This window comes from Phocoena sinus, chromosome 4, assembly GCF_008692025.1.
Source record: "Phocoena sinus isolate mPhoSin1 chromosome 4, mPhoSin1.pri, whole genome shotgun sequence".
In the NCBI taxonomy this organism is placed as follows: Eukaryota; Metazoa; Chordata; class Mammalia; order Artiodactyla; family Phocoenidae; genus Phocoena; species Phocoena sinus.
Genome location: NC_045766.1, coordinates 94,480,334 through 94,506,005, shown reverse-complemented (window position 1 = coordinate 94,506,005; position 25,672 = coordinate 94,480,334). Strand labels below are relative to the sequence as shown.

At 34.3% G+C, this 25,672-nt stretch overlaps 1 pseudogene; it reads right to left on the bottom strand.

The window, feature by feature from the left end:
- Window positions 1–17,147: 17,147 nt before the first annotated feature.
- LOC116752665 lies at window positions 17,148–19,041 on the bottom strand (annotated as a pseudogene).
- Between the last annotated feature and the right edge of the window lie 6,631 nt (window positions 19,042–25,672).

The window sequence follows — 25,672 nt, the reverse complement described above, 5'->3', positions numbered from 1 at the left end:
TCTAGGGAGTGACTAACATACAAATATTACCTTCATGTTTAGACCACAAAACTTGCAAGTAAATTGGGCAAACTAATATGTTTCATTTTATTTCTACAAGCATTTTTCAGAGTTTTCCTTGTGTTTAGCCCTGTTAAATACTCTTTGTTTTAAGGCAGTTGACCATAATAAAAGGTAGTTTGTGAAATATATTTCAGGCCTAAATTTTGTGGAACCACGTATTACCCTAGTAGTTCAGAGTAGTAAGCAACTGATTAGGTTAAAGTATTTAAATAAGGCATAGTTCAAGATGGAGGATGTAAGTTGGCCTTTAAGTTATGGACAAGACTTGGATCACAGAAACTTGGTCTGCCTCATACATAAAATTGATTTAATCATTTAGTACCTTGTTATCTAATACCTACCTTTCTAAAGGCCTAAGAAGAATAATGCTTCAGTTGAGAGAATCTTCCTGAATGTTTGGACTCATGGTACTTGAAGAAGAAAATGTGAAACAAATATTTTATTTATTAATGTTTTAAATTTAAACTTGGCAGGCACTGTATTAGTGCTTGAAATAGTTCTTCACATAGTATGGTTTTAAAAATTAGCTTTTAATAGGAGGGAGAAAACCTGTAACATTATTTGTTAATCAAAATTTCCCATTAATATCAAATATACTCAATGGCTTTTTTGAATTTTATTTTTTATATTAACTTTTACAGTGTTGTGTTAGTTTCTGCTGTACAGCAAAGTGAATCAGCTATCAAATTATGGTGAATATGGATTAGGAAAATGTCTGGTGTGAGATGCCTTTCTTTCTGCCTTAACCATGTGAGGATTTGATAAAGATCTGTATAGATCTACAATCTTTTCCCTGATATTTATGATTCTTCAGAGACTTGAAATAATCCTGAGGAACTTAAAGAAATACTGTTTTCTTTTAATTACCTTAACTCTTTCATTCCTGCACACAGCTTGCCATAATCAGTTTGTTCCTCAGCAAGACAATTTATGCAGAGAGACATCTTTCTGAATAAATCTGTCCCAGTTTTCCTTATGAAACTTATTTCCAACTGATCTGATGCATTTAATTTAGCACATTTATATAACCTAATGCAGCCTTGCACATTTTCAAATATAATTAGATCTCAAAATCATATTAAGTTCATAGAAATTGCAGAGTTCCAAACTGTGTTATTCAGATATTTTTCTCTATATGTCCATCTATGTATCTATATATACACACATACACACATCTAGTTTTCTTTTTCTGCTTTTGGCCCCTGTCTCTTAAAAGACCTCTCCTGGACCTGAAGCCCACACTGGTAAACACTCTTTGTGTTTTAGTACCAGTTTCAGTCGGGTTATTTTGATCCCATGTGTACAATCAAATGCTGTTGATGTTCAACATTTAGCAAATCATCCAGGTCGTCAAGGGCTGTTTCTTCCAGAATATTTTTCTCTTTCTAATCCCAGAAGGATGTATTTCACAAGTACATTAACTGCTAAGACTTAAAAAAGTCCCACATTAGTGTCTATGCCGCAGTTAACACATGTATCCTCTGCTATTTTTTTGCATGTTTATTTTTCATACAACTTTAAAGGTTACACTTCATTTACAGTTATTACAAACATTGGCTATATTCCCTATGTTGTGCAGTACATCCTTGTAGCCTATCTTACACCCAATAATTTGTACCTCCCTATATTTGTACCCACCTCTATACTGACCCTCCCCCTTCCCTCTCCCCACTGGTAACCACTAGTTTGTTCTCTATATCTGTGAGTCTGCTTCTTTTTGTTATATTCACTAGTTTGTAGTGTTTTTTAGATTCCACATATGTGATATCACACTGTATTTGTTCTTTCTCTGCCTGACTTATTTCACTTAGTATAATGCCTTCCAAGTCCATACATGTTGCTGCAAATGGCAAGATTTCATTCTTTTTTATGGCTGAGTAGTATTCCATTGTTTATATATATACCACATCTTCTTTATCCATTTATTTGTTGATAGACACTTGAGTTGCTTCCATATCGTGGCAATTGTAAATAATGCTGCCATGAACACTGGGGTGCATGCATCTTTTCAAATTAGTGTTTCTTTCTTTTGGATATATACCCAGGAGTGGAATTGCTGGGTCATATGGTAGTTCTGTTTTTAGTTTTTCTGAGAAACCTCCATACTGTTTTAGACAGTGGCTGCACCAATTTATTATACATTCCCACCAACAGTGTACAAGGGTTCCCTTTTCTCCACATCGTCACCAACATTTGCTATTTGTGTTCTTTTTGATGACAACCATTCTGACAGGTGTGAGGTGATACTTTGTTGTGATTTTGATTTACATTTCCCTGATGTTTAGCAATGTTGAGTATCTTTTCAAGTGCCTATTGTCTATCTGCATTCCCTCGTTAAAAAATGTCCATTTATTTCTTCTGCCCAGTTTTTCAATAGGGTTCTTCGTTTTTGTTTTTGTCTTTGATGTTGAGTTGTATGAGCTGTTTGTATGTGTTGGATATTAATCCCTTATCAGTCATATCATTTGCAAATATTTTCTCCCATTCTGTAGGTTATCTTTTTGTTCTGTCAATGGTTTTCTTGGCTGTGCAAAAGTTTTTAAGTTTAATTAGGTCCCATTTGTTTATTTTTGTTTTTATTTCCTTACTATTTTTATTTTACCTGCTCTCACATCACTGCAAAACTTTAAGGAGAGGGATCAAGTCCCTCTTTGCTCGCCTTGGTGCCTAACATATAGTTAGTGCTCTTTTCTTCAAAACGGCTCCATGTTTCCTTCATTATATCCAGGTTAATTTTCTAACAAGGTGTTCAAGGCTTTTCATGATCTGTTCCTGTTTACCTATGTGCCTTTATGTCTCACTTTCCAATTCCACAGCAGTTTGGTTAATATTACTTTCAGTTTCACAGATTTGCCATTCTCTCTTTTTCTACATGGCTTTTGCTCAGGCTATTCCTCTGACTGTGGCATTCTTCATCAGTTGGCTCCTCACCATTCATTAGGGCTGTCATTTCATGGTATATGTGTCCATTTTCTAAAGGTTCTATATGTCACCTTCTCTTTAATTTTGAAATTAATTAAAATTAATTTGGTTTAGATAATTTTGTGACAGCCCTTGAGATAATTGGAAACAAATGAAGTGTTCGGAACCCAGAATTTTATATACTAGAAAAAAAAGAAGGCTAAGTTTACAGATTTAATCCCTGCAGAGAAAAGTGTGTTTTATATGAGGAAGCAAATCTTGTGTATAAACAGAGAAGTGTTCCTCAACACCCTTTATTAAATCTTAATACTAGAATGGAAGAAATATGTACTTATACATAACTAAGTTTTATTTTCAGCTCTACCATTTACCATGCCTGTGACTTTGGACAATTTTGTATTTTAATTTGTGTAAAACAATTGCTTACACAACTTTAGGTATTTAATCAAAGACTTAGCACAATTCCAGGAGCATAGTAATTATTCAATAAATATTATATAATAGTCATTTTTTGCCCTAGTCCCATATTAAACTAAATTCTTACCACTCTATCTGGTTCATTGTATATATGTCCTTTTTTTTAATCAACTCTAGTGTAAGGTATTTAATAAGCCAAAACATTGGTTTATTAAACTGTGTCATTTTTCTTTCTCCATCCAAAGGTTGGCTCTTAATTGCCAATCATTAATATTGCTTGCATGAATATAAAATGAATGTTTACCTGGCCATGTTGTTAAAAATAAACTTAATGTTTTACCAGAACTTTAAATTCTTACAAGGCCCACACATTTTATAGAAATATTAACAACTGTACATTTTACTCTTCATTTTCTTTCCTGTTTAGGCCTGATATTTATAGATTAACAGTTCAGATAAGGTTTAAGTTTTGTCTTACATGTGAACTAACTCAAAGATATTATCTTAAACTCAAATCCACAGAACAAAACCATGTATTGTTATGTAAAGAAAGATAGGCCATATAAAAATTTTCAGATCATTACAAAAGTGTATGCTGTATCTTTCCTATGATGATCTATTTTAAGTGCACAAGCCCTCAGCACAGCACATTTATACAACATGTGCATGGGAAGGTGCATACCTCTTTCAAAAGAGTGCATTATGTAACAGCCACCAGAAAAGAATAAAGACCCAGAGGAAAGAGGAAGGGGACTAGTTAGTACAACTTACGTGAATCAGAAATGAATCACGTGTCAAAAATAAGAAATTAATGAGTCCAAATGCATTTATAAAAAAAGTATGCTGTTATACTTTGATAACTTAATATTTCAAGTATTGTCTGAGAATAATACAAGTAATTGATGTTTCCCCAAAAGTGCTGTATAATTTTCACTTACAATCAAGTGTAATACTCAAAGTATGTGTAGTTGCATTGCATCCTTTCTTTTCAGTATCTACTTAAAAATTCTTTGCATCTATTTTTCTGTTAGCACTCAGAATCCTCTATAAAGTCCAATTACTACTTTAGACTTTATGGGGAACAATCAAAATATCTTTAGTTAATTCAACTGATTTTTCAATACAGGTAAAACTTTGGAATGGAGCCACCAGTCATTGCAACTATCACATGCTGCTTGTAATGGTATACATGCTTTTCATATGGCCATAACTCGTGCTTCTTATGTATATATGTATTCTTTTAGGAAATTAGATTTTCATTTCAGTATTAGGTAGACACTGCATTTTCATGGACAGTTATACAATTTCTAGTTTTTTTTTTTCTTTTATTGTTATAGGCCAAGGCTTTGTTTCTTGTTCTATTGTAGAAAGTCATCCCCTCATTACATTATAAAGGCTTGGGCTTCCCTGGTGGCAGTGGTTGAGAGTCCGTCCGCCTGCCGATGCAGGGGACACGGGTTCGTGCCCCGGTCCGGGAAGATCCCACATGACGCGGAGCGGCTGGGCCCGTGAACCATGGCCACTGAGCCTGGGCATCCGGAGCATGTGCTCCGCAACAGGAGAGGCCACAACAGTGAGAGGCCCGCATAAAGTGGCTCACTGATAGAATCAGTAAATAATTTTGAACTTGAATTATCGATCTCTTAAAGCATTTATAAGGAATTATACATTAGTGGATTCAAATTGTAATTGGGCATATTTAATTACATAAAATTATAGTTCTTTTAATTCCTTTCAAATGGAACATTAATGACTACTGGTTCATGAGTAAGTAAATAGAGAATAGAAGTGTGAAGGTGGCAGGGCAATGATACTACAAAAGGAGGAGAGACAAAGAAAAGCTGAACAGTGCAGTTTGCATTTAGTTTGGCCACCCCTCTGGCCAACATTTCACTTCAAAAATCAATTGATGATTGAATGAACAAGAAGCTAGACTTTATTCTCAAAAACAAGCAACCTGACAATTACATTATCGTATAAAAGAGTAAGGTTCAACAGCAGAAACTTAAACACACTTTAGACATATTTCTTTTCCCTTTCAAAGTTAATATATGAACATTATTTTTCTTGTATCAGAGGGACTTATGTGTGATACCAGTTCCCTGACTTCCCCGACTCTGTGAAATAGATGAGTGAATGGGTAAGCTGAAAGGGAGAAGACTTGAAAAGTTGATAACACGTAATGAAGAAGCAGACACTGATATCTCAGGACTAAATTTGTATTTTGGCTACTTTTATTAGCATGAATGTCTTATTCTTATGAAATTGGATTTATACCATGAAAATTGTTACTGGATTAATACTGCATAAACTAAAGTATATAGTATAATCTAAAGGATGGCATAGAGTTTTTCTGACTTCCTCACTTAACGAGTAAAACTTAAATATCACATGCAAAGAAAAATAAACGCTTACTAGAGTATGACTCTCTCAATGGACTGGCTTTTGTTTTCTCTTAGGAAAAGTCTCCTTTATTTAATTATTATTATTTTTAATGAGTGTGGGTGGAGCTGTCAGATTTTTAAAAAATATATTGATATGAAAAGCCCAAGTGTCAGAAAATTGTTTTTAAATTAATTCCTTGCTAATATATAGTATAAAAAAAAAAAAGTATGAAGTTAGAAGTGTCTTACTTATAGTCCTGGTAAGTCACGTGACACTATCTGGGATATATTAGTGAAAATCCTTATCTGATTCGTGTATTCAACTAGGAAGGTGGCCTTACCTGGTGATTTTCTAATGCTGAAGTCATAGACTCTTGAATTTCTTTTGTTGTCTTAGAAGGCCAGTTGGAAGGCAATGTGTGAAGAGTGATGGCAAATTTAAATTTAAACATGTGCATATTGGTCAGATATTCTAGTAGAAACCTGAATGTCAAAGTTAAACCAGAGACAAAAATGTGAGATTGCATCCTTGGATAATTGTCCATTGTTTTTCTTATATGTCTCTATATGCTTTTCTGACAGTGGATTCCAGTAAACATATTCTCGTAGGCTATTCAAGATTTGTCATTAATAGCATTGTTAGGCCTTAGGGCTTCCTAAAGTTCCCCAAGTTCACAATGTGACAACATAATTACAGGAAGATTCAATTTTTTGTGTGCCAGTAGGAACAAAATAGAGGAAAATGTTCTCTGTTCCTAGCAATAACAAGCAAGCAGAACCATTTATGTTCTCAGATACCTTCCTCACTGCCGCTCTTCAAATCATTAGTTAATCTGATCATGGATGTCTTCGGACAAATATGAAATGACTAGCTGAGAAAACAGAGGAAACAAAGACAAAGACATTGCTCTGACTTAGAAGACTGTGCACTAGTTGGTCCTCCATTATCATTCTAACTTTGTTCCTAGTAATTTTTCTTGTTTCTTCTGCTTTAGCCACACTAGTCACTGTATTTATTTCTGAAGAAGCCAGGCATGGCTGCAGCTCAGATTCTTTTTAAGTGTTATTCCTTTAGCCTTGGATGATCTTACTTTAGAGATCTTCACAGCTTACCCTTTCACTTTAAATCTACACAAAAAATTTACATCATGAAATCCTTTGCCCATACTTTATAAAATTGCAATGCCTTCACCACCGAAAAGGGTAGATTTTTCTCTGCTTTATACTTTCTCCTTAGTGCTTAATACTATATATCACATTGAAAAATCATGTGATTATTAGCTATTTTATGAAGTTTTTGTTTAAATATTTTATCCTTTTCTATTAGTTTTTTTCTACTGTTATGTATTTTACTTACCTTATTAACTCAAAATCACTCTGTTATAAGCTGCAACATTATTTAATGTAATATTTTGGGAAAAAATGCTACCAATTAAACAATGTCACTTTTTGGTGAAGGATGCATTATGGTTTCAGAGATACTAAAATAAGCATTAAATTATAGATTGAGAATCACCAAAATGGAGTATTTATCATGTTTCTCTGCTTCCCTCACTAGAATGAAAGTTTCATGAGAGCAGAGATTTTCTTAGTACTTTCTTCACTGCTATCAACTTTCATAGTGCCTATTACTCCTGATATATAATAATAGGTACTCAATTCATATTTTTGACATAATAAATACTTGAATAGATTTTAGCAGTTTTATTTTTAGTTATTGTTACATCAGTGACTTACAATTGTTATATGCTTCTCTGTCTTTTATGTTCTCTCTCCCATGCAGAACCAGGTAAAGACATAAGAAATTTTAAAAAGTAGGTGTTGATTTGTATCAAGTTGAGGACCGTTACTTTATAGAGTTGGGGTATGTGTGTCTCTCTATATGCATTTGATGATTTCAGAAAGCATTATTCTTTGTGATTAGTTATAGTTAAATTTGTCTGCGAGTGGCAAAATGGAGTAGTTTAGGAGTATGATAGGCAGCTCTGGCCTATTTTAGTGCCTCACGATGCTCAGGACACAGGTTCTGTCTAACTTGCTGCCCTACTATGCATGACATTCAGTCCATAGTTCAGTTCATAGTCTAAGAGGACCCCACTGGCTCCATTTCTCTGCTCTCATGTCAGCAGGGGGTAGAAGTGCCAAAGAGAAAGATATAGCCCATGCCATTTAAAGACACTTCTTGAAAATTACACATACCTTTTCTTCTTAGATGTTGTTAACCAATGATGTCATATGACCACATATAGTGCAAAGAGAAGATGAAGATTTCAAATTATTCATCTGGATGACCAATACCGTAACTATTTCTAGAAAGAGGAAGTAAATTTTATGTAATAGTTAGTGTTTTCTACACTGAAGGGTCTATGAGTATCTTTCTTCCCACATTTAGAATATAATACAGCTCCCTAAGAAAGACATAGCAGAGTCCTATGCAATTACTATTTTGAGATCACAGTCCAAGTTTTTTCAGAGATATGCTGATATAGCTCCTCATATTCTAATAACCTATAAACTATATCACAATTTAAAATGTTCTGAATATTGCCATTTCTACTGACATGGTTTAGGGACAGAACAAATGCAATGAAATGAAGAATGGATGATGGGAAATACACAGCAGTCACTAATCAGCTTATATCACATCCTACAGGGCAAGAATAGAAAAGACTCCCTTCTATGACAGGACATCATTTCCTATAGTTTCCATCACCTGAGCTTGGCAATGGAGAGTACAACCCACATAATGGTTTCTCAGCTATAATAGTGGGTTTCCTGCTGGCCTACAATTGGACTTGCTCTTTCTTTATGGTGTGAGAAATTAAAAGCTTTATCAAAGACTGTGGTTTTGACAATATAATTTTCTTCAAAATTTAATAGGTTTCCAGTCAATTTTCTTCTAAGGACTCTCCATGTGCAAGCAATTGCAGCCAAGAATTTTGCTGATGTATATTAATTTAAGCTTAAAGACTCTTGTTGTTTATTTATCAAACTCTTGCTTTTTGTAAACTACTTTGAGAATATCCAAAACAATAGACTTGGGTGGAAAAGAAACCAACTTAGTGTGGTCTTTGCTACAGAGAATAAAATGTGTTTGAAATAGGCTTGGGGAAATAGTCTTAGCACATTGAAGTCTGTCTGAGAGCTGCCATTAATAATGGCTTTGGTCTGAACTACCAACATATTTGTTTCTTCAGTCCTCTGAGTCCTCAAATTACTGGAAGTTCAATCAATGAAAACTACCTACCGAAAGGTCTAGATTGCTTTCCTAGGGAGAATGGTAATCTTTTCCAACTCTGCTTTTTGGGTGGTAAATTCTAGTCTGAGTATTGCTCTCTGTTAAACAACTAGAAGTAGCTAATGAATACCTACATTTTGAAAATTTCTCATTTTCTCTAGTGCTATAGCCTCCTTTAGCACATGATCTGCTTCCAAACAAAAATAAATACACAGTTTGTGCCACATATTTTGACACAGCATAGCAGGTATTATTAACTTTTAATATCTAATCCTTCCCACCCAACATACAACAAATTCCAATACTAATCCAAGAGCGTATGCTGTTATTTGTAGCACTATAATCCAGGTACCAAATTCTGCATTATTTAATATTAGGTTTAGCTGTGACTGTCAGAACATCTGTATTAAAATTTATTGAAACATAAAATTCTAATAGGCAGTCCTGAATTATCACAGGGTTGCATTTAGGGTCCTTCTATCTAAGGGCAGTAGAATATGGCAGATGAGAACATGATTTTTGGTGCAATAATGACTTTGTCCAAGTCTTGCTTCACTACTTACAATCTGTATGACCTAAGACTTAGAATTCTATCTTTGTGGGCTTCAATTTTTGCAACTATAAAATTGAGATAATATTAAATAGCTCACAGGGTTTTTGTGGGAATTAAGCAAGTTAATACATATAGTGAACTCAGAACACTTCCAGATACAGAGTAAATTATATACATGTGAATGTGTGATCAGTTAGCTTTTGCTATGCAATAACCATCCTAAAACTAGTGTTTTAAAAATATCAAGGCTTTATGTTGCTCACTTTTCTTCGAGTCAGCAAATTGGGCTGGTTTGGAATGAGCCTGGCTGATACCTAGGCGGGGTTTGCTCGTCAGTCTACGGTCAGTTGGTAGGTCCACTGGAGCTGGCTTGTTTACCATGAGAAAGCTGGCCCTTTATTGATGTGTTTGCTCATCCTCCAGAGACTTGGAATGAGAGTCTTCACATGGCAGTGGTGGCATGGGTATTAAAAGCAGACAAAAAGGGCAAGTTTTAGTGTACATTTTTCCAAATCTGTGCTTGTATCATGTTTGCACCTGTCACACTAGCCAGAGGGAAAAGCAAGTTTATCCCATATTCAAGAAGTAAAAATTACATAGTCATTGATGGGGGAGGAGTTATGAAGTCATATTGCAAGGGTAGAAGAAAAATGTATAGCCATATTTGCAGCTGATTACCACTTATTATTGCTATTGTGTTGAGCTCTACCATGAATCGTCTCATTCTCAAATTAATGTGACAATCCAGTTCCAGCCATCAAACTTTGCATTCCAAGAGTAGGATGACAATGGAGAATTAAGATTGTAACAGAATTAGAGTTGCTAATCAGCTGACCTTGATTTGAGGAAATTATCCTGGATTATCTAGATGAGTCCAGTGTAATAACAAAGGTAGTTGTAAGTGAAAGAGGAGGCTGGAGAGTCAATGTCGGAGTCACAGAGAATTGAGGATAGTATTCTGCTGACTTTGAAGATGAAGATGTCTACTCTATGTTGAACTCCAATTGGAACAACGGGTTGTATCTTTGAGCACTTGTTATATTCCTAATAATGTGTTACTAAAAGCAATTAATGTAAAAGAAAATAAATAAAGAATATTCACTACATATGTTCTTCTTCTAATGGATACTTACCCAATGTAAACTATCATGGTTAGTAAGCACTTCAGCCATAATTTTGTTATGATAATTGTTATTAGTATTCTGCTTTTACAGATGCAGTGATTGAGGCTCAGGAAAGTTAATTAACTTCCACAGCCACATACCTGGCAAGTTGAATTAGAATTAGGACCAAGATTTTTCTGAATCCAAAGTCCATGCTCTTCCTCTCATGCTTATGAAAATGGTTTTTGTTAGCCTCTGGGTGACTGAAGGATATTCTCTAGGCCCTCATCTTCCCTTCTCTACCTTTATTTTCAAGACAAATGAGGATAAATCTTTAAAATTGAAGCTATTTTTCTAGGCCTCAAATCTCCCTTTGGGTGACACTTTAAAAGGAGGGAAAAAATCAATCACTTGGGCGCAAGCTTCATTTTTTAATAAAAACTTTATTGAAATATAATCATCTGCTATAAAATTCACACTTTTAGAGTTTTTTTCAGCATATCACAGAGTTGTGTAACCATAACCACTACTTAGTTTTTAATATTTTTATCACCCCAAAAAGAAACTCTGTAGTCATTAGCTGTCACCCCTATCCAGCACATTCCCTCTAGTCTCTGGCAACCACATGTCTACTTTCTGTCTTTATAGATTTTCCTGTACTGGACATTTCATATAAATGGAATTATAAAATATGTAATCTTTTGTGACTGACTTCTTCCACTTAGCACAATTTCATGTTCATCCACGTTGTAGCATGTAGTACTTTATTCTTTTTATTGCTTGTTATGCCACCTTTTCTTTAATAATAAAAATGCAATCCATCAAATCAGAGCAAATCATATATTTGATAAGGAACTTATATTGCTTATCAGTTTAAAGACATTTGGATTGATTACACTCTTTGGCTATTATGAATAGTGCTTATATGAATATTCATTTACAAGTTCTTATATAGTCATAATGCCTTTCTCTAGGATTTACCTAGGAGTGGAATTGCTATTTACTATGATAATCATATATATCTAGCCTTTTAAGAAACTCCTAAGCTGTAAGTGGTTGGTACATTTTACATCTCACTAACAATCTGTGAGGCTTCCAGTTTCTCCACATCATTGCCAACATTTGTTACTGTCTGTCTTTTTGATTATAACTATTCCACTGAGTGTGAAGTGGTATCTTGTGGTTTTGATTTACATTTTCCTAATGAACAGTGATGTTAATATTCTTTTCAAGTACTTATTGGCTATATATATATATATTTGGAGAAATGTTGATTGATATTCCTTGCCCAATATTTAGTTGGGATAATTTTCTTTTTTAACTGAGTTGAAGGTATTGTTTACAATTTGTTTGTCAATTATATGATTTACTCCAATTTTATGGATTTTTTTATTAAGACTTTTTTATTGCCGTATATTGATTTAAAATGTGTTAGTTTCTGGTATACAGCAAAGTGATTCAGTTATACATATATATACATATGTTCTTTTTCATATTCTTTTCCATTATGTTTTATCACAGGATATTGAATATAGTTCTCTGTGCTATACAATAGGACCTTGTTGGTTGTCCATTCTATGTATGATCATTTGCATCTGCTAATCCCAAACTCCCAATCCAATCCTCCCCTGCACCCTACCCCTTGGCAACTACAAGTCTGTTCTCTGTCTGTGAATCTGTTTCTGTTTTGTAAATAAGTTCATTTGTGTCATATTTTAGGTTCCACATAGAAGTGATATCACATGGTACTTGTCTTTCTCTTTCTGACTTACTTCACTTAGTATGATAATTTCTAGGTCCACCCATGTGGACCACCCATGGCATTATTTCATTCTTTTTTTATGGCTAAGTAATACACCACTGTATATATATACCACATCTTCTTTATCCATTCATCTGTCTATGGACATTGTTTCAGTTTGTTTCTGTCTTGGCTCTTGTAAATAGTGCTGCTATGAACACAGGAGTGCATGTATCTTTTAGAATTATAGTTTCGTATTAAGACATTTTTTAAAATGATTAAGACATCATTATCACACAAAGTCCATAGTTTACCTTGTGGTGCACTCTTGGTGCTATACACTCTATGAGTTTGGACAAATGAATACTGACATGGATTGTTATTATGGTATCATACAGAGTATTTCCACTGTCCTGAAATCCTTTGTTCTCTGACTATTCATTCCTCCCACTTTTCCACCTCTACCAACAATCCCAGGCAACTGCTAATCTTTTTATTGTCTCCATAGTTTTGCCTTTTCCAGAATGTCATACAGTTGGCATCATATAGCATGTAGTCTTTTCAGATTGACTTTTTCACTTAGTAATATACATTTAGGGTTTCCCAATGTTTTTTCATGGCTTGATAGCTCATTCTTTTTTACCAGTTTATATTATTCCATTGTCTGGATGTACCACTATTTATTTATCCACTCACTTACTGAAGGACATCTTAGTTGTTTCCAAGTTTTGGCAATAATGAGTAAAGCAGTGATAAACATCTGTGTGCAGATTTTTGTGTGAACATATATTTTCAACACCTTTGGGTAAATACCAGGGAACACAATTGCTGGATTGTATGGTAAAAGTATGTTTAGTTTTGTAAGAAGCTACTAAACTGTCTTCTTAACTGGCTGTGCCATTTTGTATTCCCACTAACAATGTATCAGTGTTCCTATTGCTCCATATCCTCACCAGCATTTGGTATTCTCAGTCTTCTAGATTTTGGCCATTCTAATAAGTGTGTAGGAGTAGCTCATTCTTATTTTAATTTGTATTTCCCTGATCACATGTGATATGTATCATCTTTTCATATGTTTATTTGCCATCTGTATCCCTTCTTTTGGTGAGGTGTCTTTTATGATCTTTGTCTCATTTTTAATCAGGTTGTTTTCTTATTGTTGAGTTTAAGTGTTGTTGGTATATTGTATATAACAGTCCTTTATAAGATGTTTTTTGCAAATATTTTCTCACAGTCTGTTGCTTATCTTCTCTTTCTCTTGATATTGTCTTTCACAGGGCAGAGGTTTTTAATTTTCATGAAGTTTTGTTTATTAGTTATTTCTCTTACGCATCATGCTTTTGATGTTTTATCTAAAAAGTCATTGTCATAACCAAGGTCATGTATGTTTTCTCCAATGTTATCCTCTTTTAACATTTTGCTTTTCTTTTTCTTTTAACATTTAGGTCTGTGATCTATTTTGAGTTAATTTTTGTGAGGGAAGTATGTCTGTGTCTTGAGTCATTTTTGTCTCCATGTGGATATCCAGTTGTTCCAGCAGCATTTGTTGAAGAGACTATCTTTACTCCATTATATTGCCTTTGCTCCATTATCAAAGACCAGATGACTATATGTGTGGGATTTTGTTCCTGTGTTCTCTATTGTGTTTCATTGATATATGTGTATTCTTTTGCCATTACCACATTGTTTTGATTACCATGGCTTTATAGTAAGTCTTGAAGTCAGGTAGTATCAGTAATATTGCTTTGTTCTTCTCCATTAATTTTGTGTTGGCTTTTCTGGCCTCTCCATACAAACTTTAGAAGATTGAGGTTGCATGGTATCTATAGATCAAGTTGGAAAGGACTGACGTTTTGATAATATTGAATTCTCCTATCCATGAACATGGAATACCTCTCCATTTTTATGTTGTTTTTTGACTTCATGTATCAGACTTCTGTAGTTTCCCCATATATATCTTGAACATATTTAATTAGATTTATACCTAACTACTTTACTTTTCCAGGTGCTAATGTAAATGGTATTGGTTTTAATTTCAATATCCACTTGTTCATTGCTGGTACATATGGAATTGATCAACTTTGTATATTAACCTTGTATGTTGCTCCAGGATGTTTCTGTCAACTTTTTCAAATTTTCTACATAGATGATCATGTCATCTTCAAACAAAGAGAGAATTATGTCTTCCTTCCCAGTATGTATAATTTTAATTTCCTTTTCTTATCTTATTACAATAGCTAGAACTTCCAGTATGATGTTGAAAAGGAGTGGTCAGAAGGGACATCGTTGCCTTCTACCTGACCTTAGTTAGAAATCTTCAAGTTTATCACCATTAAGTATGATGTTAGTTGTAGGACTTTTGTAGATATTCTTTATCAAATTGAGGAAGTTTCCATCTATTAGCTTACTGAGATTTTTTATCATAAGTGGGTGGTGGATTTTGTCTAATCCTTTTTTTATTTATTGATATAATCATGTGATTTTGTTTGTTTCAGCTTGTTGATGTGTTGCATTACATTAATTGATTTTTGAATGTTGAACCAGCTTTGCATGCCTGAGATAAATCTCACTTGGTCTTGGTCTACAATTCTTTTTATACATTGTTGGATTCAATATGCTAATATTTTTCAAGGAGTTTTGTGTCAGTGTTCATGAGAGATATTGGTCTGTAATTTTCTTTTAACATGTTTGTCAGGTTTTGGTAATAAGGTAATGTTGGCCTCATAGAATGAGTTGCGAAGTATGTATTTCCTCTGCTTCTATCCTCTGAAAAAGACTGTATAGAACTGATATAAATTCGTCCTTAAATATTTGATAGAATTCACCAGTGTACACTTATGGGCCTGCTACTTCTACTTTCTGTCTTGGAAAATTATTTATCATTATTTCAATTTCTTAGTAGATACAGGCCTATTCAGATTGACTATTTCTTCTTGTGTGAATTTTGGTGAATTGTATTCCTGAAGGAATTGGTCCATTTCATTTAGGTTATCAAAGTTGTGTTCATGGAGTTTTTCATAGTATTCCTTTATTATCCATTTAATGTCTATAGGATATGTAGTGATGTCCCTTTTTCATTTCTAATATTAGTTTTTGTGTTCTTTCTTCTTTGTTAACCTAACTGCAGTCTTATCAATTGTATTGACCTCTTCAAGTAACATGTGTTTGGTTTCTTTAGATTTTCTATACTAATTTCCTGTTTTCAATTTTACTGATTTCTACTCTAATTCTTATTTCTAATTTTTTAACTCTGCAGCATGACATTGCTTTTATTATAACAGTTGTAACTCTTCCATTCAGAAATTGGGGACAATCTTCTCATTAAGTTGTTATTCCCTCCTTTTCCCCCAGCTTACAGATAATTTGGGTGCTTTATAAACACTTAAGTTATATGTACATGAAAATTTTATAATAACTTGTACAAATTGTCTTTTTCTAAAAAGTACCAAACATGCTATTCAAACATTTAATTTCTAGCTTACATGTATATGACTTCTGAAAATAAAATAAGACTTTTACCATAATATTTTTGTGCTATAAAAAATTCTACATAGGGCTTCCCTAAGTAGTTAAGTAGTTAAGAGTCCACCTGCTAGTGCAGGGGACACGGGTTTGAGCCCTGGTCCAGAAGATCCCACATGCCACAGAGCAACTAAGCCCGTGTGCCACAACTGCTGAGCTTGCACTCTAGAGCTCATGAGCCACAACTACCAAGCCTGCATGTTGCAACTACTGAAGCTCGCACACCTAGAGCCCATGTTCTGCTACCAGAGAAGCCACCACAATGAGAAGCCTGCTCACCGCAACAAAGAGTAACCCCTGCTCACCACATCTAGAAAAAGCCCATGTGCAGCAACAAAAACCCAATGCAGCCAAAAATAAAATGAATTAATTTTTTAAAAAGTAAAGCTTTTCTCTTTATAATAAGACAAAAACATTTTCATTAAAAAAATTCTACATACATGCATATGATCAAAATATAATACTTTTCTCATTTGGGAAATTCCTATGCACAGTAAGTAAAAAAAAAAGTGTCCAAATATATCAATTTATCAATGTATCCACTATTAAGATTATAGTATATCATAAGATTACTAAGATTATAGTATATTATAAGATATATCAATTTATCCACTATTAAGATTACTGGGTGCCACCTATTGTTGAATTTTTGCAAGTGCTAACTTTACAAATTCAAAATTGTTATTAAAATCTGGGTTCCAAAAACTGAGTTTTGAGAATGCTTTTCTTGTTGGTATGTTTATACTGGCAAAATAAGATCATGAAAAGAATACACATGGTATCGAAATTAGCATAAAATAGCCACATGCCACTTAAATATGTAAAACAGAATTATCATTTCTTACTTCAAATGCAGATCTCTGCCTCTCTTAAATTGTGTCAAAATCTCAAAGGAATATCTAGGTAACTAGAGTATATAGAAAGACACCGTACAGTCAACAATCTAATCAAAACTATGGCTTGATCATACTCCATGATGAGTGTAAGGCAAATGGCTTATTCAAAACATCCATTTACTTACTGGAAGTTGTCAAAGTCAAAAAGGCATTTTTTCTCTCCTTTTAAATAGAAAATGGGGTCTTTTACTTATAAGCTCAACTACAGCAAAAGAACAAAGTGGGTTTAACATTTTACTTAATATATTCAGGATTACCAGCTTTTAAAGAGATTCAAATGGCTTGGAAACTGCTTTAACAAGTTTCTCTCAGGCTAATAAAATTTTGATCTTCTTTAACAGGATCATAGCCAAAAATCCAAATTGTAAAACAATCCTCAGAATAATTGGAACATAAAATGTTAGTTCAGTTTCGATATTATCAAGATTTTCTTTATCATCTCAAATGTCATCAAATGGATTATGTGTATATCTCCAAGATCAAATGAGTTGGTTTTATAGAATTTAATATGATCAGGATGCTCATCATGTGCCTTCTAGCTTCATCTACATTGTATTTTAAAATTATATCAGCTTTGTTATCTTGGTCATCTTGTAGACCAACCAATATGATGTCTGAGGTATTTATGCAAATTTTTTGCTCCATTTCCCTCTGAAGTGACATAACCTCTTTATGCCATCAAAATACATCACTTCTAATCATCCATTTCTCAACATTTTTATTATTTGAGCATATATTCTTGTTCATCCTCTTTGAACACCAGCTCTCTTTTTTCAGATTCATTCTCATTCTTACCCCTGCATCAGTTTTTACCTTCTTTATCTTTATTCTTGAACGTGGCAATAACTGCAGCCTCAAGGTATCTCTGACTCCTATTCAGGCAGCAGGGATTCTCCAATGGGCTCCAGGGACTACCTTAGGACACAGCAGGTGGGGATAGCCAGGTCACCAAGCACTAGAGAGTCTCAAAACCCAGTTCTTCTGAGATCTGTTTGAGTCATTTTTTTTTCTTCTGCTTATATGGATTTGGTTTGCTATTTTTCCAGTTTTCTGAGGTAAAAATTTAGATCTTTCTTCTTTTCTAATATATGCATCAAATGCCATAAATTTCCCTGTAAGTACTGCTTTCACTGCATCACACAAACTTTGGCAAGTTGTGTTTTCATTTTCATTTTGTTCAAAATAGTTTTTAGTTTCACTTGAGATTTCTTCTTTGATCCATAAGTTATTTAGAAGTGTATTGTTAAATCTTCACATATTTGGGGATATATCACTTATTTTTCTGTTACTGATTTCTAGTTTAATTCCATTGTGGTCTGAGAGCAGACATTGTAAGATTTCTATTCTTTAAGTTTGTTAAGGTATGCTTTATGGCCCAGAATGTAGTCTATCTTGGTAAATGTTCTACATGAACTTGAAAAGAATATGTATTCTATTGTTGTTGGAAAAAGTAGTCTGTAGATGTCCATAATATTCAGTTGATTGATGGTGTTGTTGAGTTCACCTGTGTCCTTACTGATTTTTTGCCTGCTGCATCTGTTCATTTCTGTAAAAGTGTTGAAGTTTCCAACTATGACAATGAATTCATGTGTTTCTCCTTTCAGTTCTATTAGTGTTTGCCTTACTGAGTTTGATGCTCTGTTGCCTGGCACATACATGTTAAGAATTGTTATGTCTTCTTGGAGAATTGACTCCTTTATCATCATGTTATGCTCTTCTTTAACCCTGATAAATTTTCTTGCTTTGAAGTCTGCTTAGACTGAAATTAGTATAGCGACTCCTGCTTGCTTTTGATTAGTGTTATATGGTATGTTTTCCTCCATTCACTTACTTTTAATCTGTGTCTGTATTTAAAGTTAGTTTCTTGTAGGCAACATACAATTGAGTCTTGCTTTTTTGCTCCACTCTGATAGTCTGTTTAATTGGCATATTTAGCCTATTGACTACAAAGTGATTATTGACATAGTTTGATTACTATTTACTGTATTCCTTACTGTTTTCTATTTGTTGCCTTTGTTCTTTTTTTCTATTTTTGTTTTCCATGCTTTTTCTGCCTTTTGTGGTTTTAGTTAAGAATTTTATATGATTCCATTTTCTGTCTTAGCTTTTATTTGTTATACTTCTGTTTTTTTAAGCGGTTGCCCTGGAGTTTGCAATATACATACACAGGTCATCCAGATCCACTTCCAAATAACACTGCATCACTTCGTAGGTAGTATAGCTTCTAATAACAAAATAATTCTAATTCATCCCTTTTGTGCTTTTTAAATTGCTGTCATTCATTTCACTTATCTGTAAGCATGCACAAACATATATAAATACATAAGATATATACATAAGCATACATAATCTGTAAATTGTTGGTATTATTATTTTGAACAAACTGTTGGTTGTTAAATCAAGAATAAGAAAAATAGCAGATTTTACTTTACCTTCACTGACTACTTTTTCAATACTCTTCCTTCCTTTATATAGATCTGAATTTCTGACCTATATTATTTTTCTTCTCTTTAAAGATCTTTTCTTTCCCAGCTTTACTGAGATATAATTTATATATATCACTGCATGAGATTAAGATGTACAATATGATGATTTGATATACATAGATAATGATTAGAAAATTATTACATAGACATGATTACCACAAAAGTTAGTTAACATATCCATCACATCCATCACTTCATAGAACTACTTTTTTGTTTTTTGGTGGTGAGAACTTTAAGATTTACTCTCTTAGCAACTTTTAAGTATACAGTACAATATTGTTAAAACTACTCATCGTGCTTTACATTAGATCCTCAGAAGTTATTCATCTTATAATTGGAAGATGTACCCTTTGACAACTTTCACCTATTTCCCCAACCTTGCACACTTCCCTCCATCCCTGGGAACCAACAATCCACTCTGTTTCTATGTGGGGTTTTTTTTGTTGTTGTTTATATTCCACATAAGGGTGAGATTACACAACATTTGTCTTTCTCTGTATGACTTATTTCACGTAACATAATATCCTCAAGTTTCATTCATGTTGTCACAAATTATAGGATTTCTTTCTGGAGGGTTTACAGTTTCAGGTTTTATGTATGTCTTTAATCTATTTTGAGTTAATTTTTGTGAGATAGGAGTCCAGTTTTATTCTTTTACATGTTAATATTCAGTTTTTCCACTACCATTTGTTGAAGAGACATTTTACTTTTGAACATGCTTGGTTTCCTTGTCAAGTAATAGTTGACCATATATGTGTGATCTTATTTCTGAGCTATCAGTTCTGTTTCATTGGTCTATGTGTCTGTTTTTATGACAGTATCATAGCTTTAAAGTGTAATTTGAAATCAGGAAGTGTGACATCTGCAGCTTTGTTCTTTCTAAAGATTGCTTTGGCTATTTAAGGTCTTTTGTGGTTCCAAACTAATTTTAGGATTGTTTTTTCAGTTCTGTTTAAAATGCCATTGGAAATTTGATAGGGATTGTATTAAATCTATAGATGAGTTTGGGTAGTAGGTCTATGAGGTTTTAAAAAGATTAATTCTACGATCTATAACATGGGATATCTTTCCATTTATTTGTCTTATTCAATTTCTTTCATCAATGTCTCATAGTTTTCAAGGTACAGACCTTTCACCTCCTTGGTTAAATTTATTCCCAAGTATTTTTTTTTATTTTATTGTTAATGAGATTATTTAGTTCTTTTATAGATAATTTGTTGTTAATATATAAAAATGAAACTGATTTTCTTAAATTGAAGTGTAGTTGCTTTACAATATTGTACTAGTTTCACGTATAGAGCAAAGTGATTCAGATTCTTTTACTTTTTTTTTCAGAGTCTTTCCATTACAGGTTATTACATTGAATATTGTTCCATGTGCTATACAGTAAATCCTGGTTGTTTTTCTATTTTATATATAATAGTGTGTATCTGATAATCCCATACTCTTAATTTATCCATCCCCTGCATCCTGCTTTCTCCTTTGGTAACCATACATTTGTCTTCTATGTCTGTGAGTCTGTTTCTGTTTTGTAAATAAATTCCTTTTATCATTATATAGTGTCCTTCTCTGTCTTTATGGTCTTTGTCTTAAAGTCTATTTTGTCTGATATGAGTATTGCTACCCCCATTTTCTTGTCATTTCCATTTGCATGAAATATCTTTTTCCATCCCCCTCACTTTTAATCTATGTATCTCGCCTGAAAGTAAGTCTCTTGTAGGCAGAATATTGTAGGTTCTTGGGTTTTTTTTTTTAAATCTAATTTTCCATTCCATGTCTTTTGATCAGAGCATTTAGTCCACTGACATTTAAAGTAATTATTGATAACTATTTATTGCCATTTTAAACCTTGTTTTCCAGTTGATTTTGTATTTCTTCTTTGTTCCTTTCTTCTTTTATGTTTTTCTTTTTGTAGGTTGATGGTTTTCTTTTGTAGTATGCTTCAGTTCCTTTCTTTTTGGTTTTTGTGATTCTTACTCTATGTTTTTGATTTGTAGTTACTCTGGTTTTCAAGTATGTTAACCCATAACTATACCTACTTGCTTTAGACCAATAGTCATATAAGTTCAAACATATTCTAAAAGGTCTACTTTTTTTTAACTCTCCTCCGCTACATTTTGTGATTTTTGATGTCCTATTTTACATCTTTATTTTTATCCTTTTGCTATTCATTGTAGTTATAATTGCCTTTAGAAATGTTTTTGGTTGTTTTTTAATCTCTGTACTGGCTTAAGTGATCCTCAATCCTTTAATATATTTACCTTTCCTATTGTCTTTTCTCCCTTTCCTATTGATTCCTTTTTTCTATTTAGAGAATAACTTTCAATATTTCTTTCAGGTTAGGTTTAGTATTGCTGTATTCTTTTAGTTTTTGCTTTTCTGAGAAATTCTTAGTTTCTCCTTCCATTCTAAATAATTACCTTGCTGGGTTGATATCCTAGGTTTGTAGGTTTTTCCCTTTCAGGACTTTGACTATATCATGCCACTCCCTTATGACCTACAAAGTTCTTGTAGAGAAATCAGCTGATTGCCTTATGAGGGTTCCCTCATAACTGACTCTTTGTTTTTTCTCTTGCTGTCTTTAGAATGCTCTGTTTAACTTTTGCCATTTTAATTATGCTATGTCTTGGTGTGGGTCTGTTTGGGTTCATCTTGTTTGGGGCCCTCTGTGCTTTCTATAACTGGGTATCTGTCCTTCTTTAGGTTTGGGAAGTTTTCAACCATAATTTCTTCAAATACATTTTCAATTCTCTTTTTCTTCTCCTTCTGAAACACCTATTATGCATAGGTTGGCATGCTTTATATTATTCCATAGATCTCATGTTGCTTTCATTTTTTTTTTTTTTTCATTTGTCTTTCTGTCTGATGTTCTGATTGGGTGACTTCCATTATTCTATCTTCCAGATCACTTACTTGCTGTTCTGCATTATTTAGTCTGCTATTCATTTCCTTTAGCTGGTTGGTTTTTATCTCAGCAATTGAGTTGTCTAATTTTGATTGGTTCCTCTTTATAGTTTCCTCTTAGAGTGATCTGTATTTCTATTGATAATCTTTCTTAATTCCTTTAGCATTTTTATTACCTCCTTTTCTTTTTTTTTTTTTTTTTTTTTTGCGGTATGCAGGCCTCTCACTGTTGTGGCCTCTCCCATTGCGGAGCACAGGCTCCAGACGTGCAGGCTCAGTGGCCATGGCTCATTGGCCCAGCTGCTCCACGGCATGTGGGATCTTCCCAGACTGGGGCATGAACCCATGTCCCCTGCATCGGCAGGCGGACTCTCAACCACTGCGCCACCAGGGAAGCCCTATTACCTCCTTTTTGAACTCTGACTCTGGTAGATTGGAGAGGTCTGTTTCATTATTCTTTTGGGGGATTTCTCTTGTTCTTTAAATTGAGAGTATTTCCTCTTCTTCATTTTGCTTACATTTCTCTGTCTCTATGAATGTAGGAGAAAGTTATCTACTATAGTCTTGTAGGGCTGTTTTTATGTGGGAGCATCCCTGTGTTGACTGTGTGAGTCCATTATTTTTGGTGTGAGAGATGTTTTTGGTACAGATGCTTGCCATGACTTTCCTCAGAGTATGCTGGCCACTGATTGTCCCCTTGATTGGGGGTGTGTTTGGTGTTATGGTGACCATAGCCTGCACTGGATGTTGGGCAGGTCCTCATCTTTGCTCTTTGGCTGTCACAGCCTTTTTGCAGGGTAGGTTCTGCTCCCCAGTTGTGAGGTAGGCAGAACTGGAGCATTTACACTGGGAAAGGAGCTGCTTTGTATTCCTCCCCAGGGCTGTCCACCAGGAATGCGAGTCTGTGATGCTGCTCACCACCTGCTGTGTGTGCCAACAGTCTGCTGATGCTAGACAGGCTGCTGGACCTGTCCCTACTGAGGAAGAGCTGATAATTGGCTCTGATGTCAGCCCTGCCTCCAGCCTGTGCATGGTCACAAAGCCTGCGCCTGCTAGAGCTGCACCCTGCCATGAGCATGCTGACAGCCGGGGATGTTATGGCAGACCCACACCCCACCCTGTGTGCACTGATGATGGGTCTTCTATGGTGGACCTGTGCCCCATCTTGCACACTTTAACAGTGGTGGCCCAGACCACACTCCCGGTCCTTTGGGCTGTCGCTGAGCAGCTAAACTGTGTCCTCTCCCAGAGTCTGTGTGCTGAAACCCAAGTTTCAGCACCTGGCCACTGCAGGAACTAGCAGGCTCATGTTATGGGCTGGGAAATGTGGTGGTATGGTAGCTCTCGGTACCAGTCTCTGCCCTGATTGTTAGCAAGCCAGCACCTGTACATTTCTCTCGAGCAAAATCCAGGCCACTTCAGCTCCCTCTCTGCCTTGGTGGACCTCCTGGTCAGCAAAGGGGGTTCCCAGGGTGAGGGAATCTTTCCTCTTTCACAGCTCCCTCCCAGGGGTGCAGGTCCCACCCCAATTCCTTAGGTGGGGATCTTTCTTTGGTTGTATAAGATATCTTTTGCCAGCTTTCAGTTAGTTTTCTGTGAGAATTATTTTCACATGTAGAAGTATTTTTGATGTGTTTGCTGAGGGAAGTGAGCTCCATGTCCTTCTATTCTGTCATCTTGATCTCTGCCCCCAGTGCAACAGATTTTTTGTATGTTGATTTTTATTTCTGCAATTTTACTCAATGTGTTTAATAGGTTTAAATTTTTGGTGGAATCTTTAGGATATTTTATATACAAAATCTTATTATCTGCAAAAAGAGACAATTTTACTTCTTCCATTCCAATTTTGGTGCCATTTATTTACTAATATATCTATTTATTTTTTACTTACTTATTATTTATTTTGACTTGTTGCTCTGGCTAGGGCTGCCAGTACTGTTAAATAGGATTAGTGAGAGTGGGCACACCCTTGTCCCTGATCTTAGGAGAACAGTTTTCAGCTTTTTACCATTGAGTATAATGTTGACAGTGGGCTTGTTATAAATGGCCTGTATTATATTGAGGTACAGTCCTTCTGTACTCAACTTATTGAGAATTTTTTCATGAAAGAGTATTGTCAAATGCTTTTTCTGCATCCATTGAGATAATAATATGATTTTATCTTTCATTCTTTTAATGTGATATATCATATTGATTATGCATTTTGAACATTTGTAAATTCCAGTGATTAATCCCACTTGATTATGGTATATGATTCTTTTAGGGTCCTATTGTACAGTAGTATTCTGTAGGGGGGTTTTTGATTAGTGATCCTTACTCATTATTTGCCTATTCAGATTTTTTATTTCTTCATGATTCAGTCTTGGTAAACTGTATATGTCTAGGGATATATCCATTTCTTCTACATTGTTCTGAAAGAACTTCTTTTTATGTTACTTGTAAGTCAGGTCTGCTGGCAACAAATTCCCTCAGTGTTTATTTGTAAGAAAATATTTCTCCTTTACGTTTGATGCAAAATTTTGTAACGTACACAATTCCAGTTTGGTGAAGTATTTTTCTCTGAACAGTTTAAATATTTCACTCTACTTTCTTCCTGCCTGCATGGTTTCTGAGGAGACATTGGATGTAATTCTTATCTTGTTCCTTTATATGTAAGGTGTTTTATTCCTCTGGCTTCTCTCAGGACTATATCTTTGATTTTCTGTAGTTTGAAATAATATGCTTTAGTGTAGATTATTTATTTATTTGCATTTATCCTGCTTGGTATTCTGTGTTTCTTGAGTCTGTGATTTGGGGTCTGACATTGATTTAGGGTAAATTCTCAGTCATTATTTCAAATATTTCTTCCATTTCTTTCCTTCTTTCTTCCCTTTCTGGTCTTATCATTATGCATATGTTGCACCTTTTGCAGAGACCCTTGGATATGCTGTCCTGTTTTTCTTTTTTTTTAATCTTTGTTTTCTTTGCTTTCCAGTGATTCTATTGATATATCTCTAGCTCAAAGATTCTTTTCTCAGCTGCACTCAGTCTACTAAAAAAGCCCATCAAGAATCTTCATTTCTATTTCAGTATTTTTTTAATCTTTAGCCTTTCTTTCTGGTTCTTAGGATTTCCATCTCTCTGCTTTTATTGCCCATCTGTTTTTGCATGCTGTCTAATTTATCCATCAGAACACTTAGCATATTAATCACAGTTGTTTTAAATTTCTGGTCTTATAATTCCAACATTCTTGCTATGTCTGGTTCTGATACTTGCTCTCTCTATTAAAATTGAGGTTTTTGCACTTTGGTGTGCCTTTTAACTTTTGTCTTGATAGCCAGACATGGTGTACTGGGTAAAAAGAGCTGCTGTAACTAGGCCTTTAGAAATGTGGTGGTGAGATGTAAAGGGAGGGAAACCAATCTATAGACCTAATATTAGGCTTCAGTCTTTTAGTGAACCTA